The sequence below is a fragment of the Fukomys damarensis genome, unplaced genomic scaffold, assembly GCF_012274545.1.
Source record: "Fukomys damarensis isolate Sample0158 unplaced genomic scaffold, DMR_v1.0_HiC HiC_scaffold_4, whole genome shotgun sequence".
NCBI lineage: Eukaryota > Metazoa > Chordata > Mammalia > Rodentia > Bathyergidae > Fukomys > Fukomys damarensis.
The window spans coordinates 40,410,988-40,415,053 of record NW_022900916.1 but is presented as its reverse complement, the minus strand read 5'-3'; positions in this window follow the sequence as shown (position 1 = coordinate 40,415,053).

The following is a 4,066-nucleotide window of genomic DNA, read 5'->3' as shown; positions in this document are numbered from 1 at the left end:
ATGATTAATAATGTGAAATAGGAAGTAAAGGGCTAAAGGTGTAGGGAAAGTGGGAAGGGTGGGGGAAAAGTAATAAGGGAGAGGAAAAAAATATGAGAAACTGAAAAAATGGAAATAAAGTGTTTGTAAATGGGGAGGAGAGGAGGGGGTAAAGGGAGGGCAGGGACAAGGGGAAAAAAATGAGAATCAAGACCTATTATGTAAAGGTACAGAATCCCAATGATGAAAGTAACTTTATTGTATACCTAGATTGTACCAATAAACTCAATTAAAAAAACATTAAAAAATATTTATCTGTACTTTTGGATGTATACAATTATTTTTCTCTTACCCGTTAACATGTTGACTGGCATTAATATAATTTTAAAAATAATTTCCCTATGGTTTTGAAATATACATGGTTTAATCAGGATACTAGATCTTATTCTCTATAAATTTCTAGATTTGCTATTTTCTGCTAAGGAGTGTACACACCAGCTACCATATTCTGGTTTTTCAGTTTTATATGTGCCACCAGTGCCTAATTTTAAGGTTTTATGTATGTCCAGCTCACAAATTGACTAGAGGAATGCTTCTTTCCTTTTCCCTACTTTGGAGATGTCTGACTGAAACTCCTCTCTGAGACAAATCGAATTTGCTTTATGGTCACCTACTTGCTCAATTTTCATGCATTGTTTGGATGCTGAACACTATGAGATCTCTAAGATGTTACATGTAGGTTCTTTTAGGCACATTAAATTAAGCTTATTGGTTACCCAGTGAAATATTCAATTTCTTCACTAATTTGTGATGTTTTTATAATGCTTTGCAGGATTATGACAACTAATTTGGTAATTTATCTTTGTAGTTTCCTCAATAGTAACTTTTTATATTTGATTCTATTAGATGCATGCAAGTCCAGAATTTTTATTTCTAGTGAGGGAACATTTTATCATTATGTATTATATTTTTTATTTTCTACTCACATAAAATCCACTGCACGTTATGCCACTCATTTGAATGTATTGTGACTGAGAGATCTAGATTGCTACAATACGACATTGATAGCTGCTCAGTGTATGGTTTCATTTCTTCTCTGTTTGGGTGAAATAAACTAAAGATGTAAACTGGGTATTTGTCCAGAGTAAGCCTTATTTCTATAATATAGGAGTTATTAGAGGAGATATTAATGTTATGAATGGTATGTTACAATACTACAATGGGTAGAGAAAATAGTATAGAAAAACAGGAGCAAAACAGTGAAGAAAAACAGGAGGTACAAAGCCAATAGCATGGAAAGTCCCTTTGCCAGTTTTTATATGTCACTGGACAGGGTACACAAATGGATATTGAGGGTCAAACAGAGAGCTCTGCTCTATGCCATTTTCCCTGTAAGTTCTGTCTCTGAATTTCCTTATTTTGAAACTATCTCAGGTAACAAAAAAGCCAGACCAACCCAAGTGATGGACAAGTTTATTCTCATTAAAGCAAGAAAAAGAATCAAATTTAAATACAGAAAATGAAGTTAAAGTTATGTGTGATATAACAACATACCTTTTTTTCTTTACTCTTACTGATGCAAAAGAAATTCCATATTCATTTTATAATTATAGAAAATAAAGGTAAAATAATGACTTATGTAGCACTTTACATATTTTTAGTTCATTGCGTCGGTTTTTAGTAGTTTGGATACATAAGGCTCTCTAAGAGGAAAAATTCAAATTTCTCAAAGAGTCATAAGGGGAAAAAGAGGTGGAAAAAAGGAAGACTTCTCCTGCTGAGACCTAAACAGTTCCTACAGGTTGCGCTCCCCGTTCAAAGTCCACTACTTCTATGGCTCTTTTAAAAGGTTCTCAACAGTTTAAATTTCTTATCTGTCAGGTACAATGTTGATGTGCTTCATCTGGCTGTGTCAAGTTATATCACATTAGTCCTACTCACAATGGAAAGATGTCAATGGGAAAGGCATGCTTTGGGGGAAAACTTCAAATCAACTAAACACTAGACTCACCTTTTAAAATGATTCAAATTAAATTTGACATGAAGCATGGCATCCAGAACCATTCAAATTGCAATTAACCTTGACCATGTTCAATTAATTATGCCTTTCATTGTGATTATTCAGAGACCATAATCACATATTATAATTTTCAGGATGTTAGCAATTCAGAGTTTAAGTCTTTAATTTCTATTTGCAGAAGTGAATATAATTTCATATTTGTCATAAAAATGGCTTTTTTCTCACATAAAAATATCGTACTGGTCCCCACAATGCTAAAAGAATAAAAAGCAAAACTTGTAGTAAATTCAGAATTATCAATGTTTTACTAAATTTTACTTAGTTACTCCAAAACCATCAAACATATGTACACATTTAATATCTGCATATCTTCTGCTTTAAACTACACTGCATTTTCTCTACCCATTGTAGTATTGTAACATACCATTCATAACATAACTCTAATAACTCCTATATTAAAGAAATAAGGCTTACTCTGGACAAATATCCAGTTTACATCTTTAGTTTATTTCACCCAAATAGGCCATATATTTCCATCTAAAGCATTTTCTGTATTTAGACTGTAGATGTTTGACTCTATTGAATTAAAGTCACCATCATGAGAGGCACTAGGGATGATTAAGGATAAATAACCCTAACTTTATGACTACAATGGAAATCAGAGTTCCATAAAATTTACACAAAGACAGGAACTTCATATTTCTCATTTTTGCATCTTATTTCCTAGTATTTATCTATATTTGAATAAAAAATTGAAGGGTGAATTTTGGTCATAATTTGTACTATACTCAGAGTTTTATATCTTATGTAATATTCATAACCACTGAAAGTATATTGATGAAGTAAAAAATAGTATTCATTGTATTTTTCTACTTTTTTTCTTGATGTCCCTTTCCCTCATTTTTGATCAAGCATTTTCTTCATAGCTGTCTTTTAACTTCACTCTTCACATGAAAGCTTTCTTGCAATTGCAAGATATTAGCTCATAAGGTGACTTCTGTGAATTAGAAATTTTTTCTACTCCAACTAGGTAATCCAAACCGACTTGGAACACTCTCTGGGACACATGGCTCAATAACCAGGACGTGTACTGGATTTTAGCCTTTCTGACCCTCTTCCCTTGGGCAATGAACATTCTACATAACCACTTTATTTAGGAAAAGTAACAGCTTTGAATTTTTTTAAACATTTTACCCTGGTCAATGATATTCATATTTTGAAAGTGATGATCTCAGAATATTCATTATGTATTTAGCAAGTAGATAAAAAAGAAAACAATATATTCATTCACAGATAATGACTGTATAGGTAGGAAATCCTACTTTACCAATAAACTATTAAAAATTAAAAGTGATTTAACAAGTTTGCAAAATATAAGGTCAATACACAGTGTATATTTTAAAATACATATAAAATGCTTATTTTTTTCTTTTTCAGAACACCTTCATTGAGGTATATGTACCATGAATATTTAACACAGATGACTGGATGAGTATGGACATATAATATACTTATGAAACCATTACTACAATCAAGACATTTAACACATTCAAAAGATTTATCTCCTTTGTGTAAAGTTCACATTGCTTTGCTTCTGGGGTAAGAACACTTATCATGAGACTGACTCTTTTAATAAAAACGTAAGGGCTTAACAAAGTACTGTTGACTATAAACATTATACTGTATATAAAATATTTGGAATTTATGTTGCATAAATAAAAATCTATATTAATTAAACAAGGACCTTTCATTACCACTCCCTTCTCCAAACTCTGTAACCATATATAACCATCCTATTCTCTGCCTTCTACAAACAAGTGTGTCTTTATAAACTGGAAACAACTAATTGGAAAAGAAAAGTATAAATATTCCATTTGCAATAACATGAAAAACAAAATTATTACAATGAGAGTTAAACAAAAATATGCAAAAAAAAAAAGAAATATAGGATCTAGTGAATCTTTGTTTGTTTTGTTTGTCTTTTTGAGACAGGGTCTCACTATGTAGTTGAGACTGATCTGGAACTCACTATGTAGCCCAGGCTGGTCTCGCACACACAGCGATCTC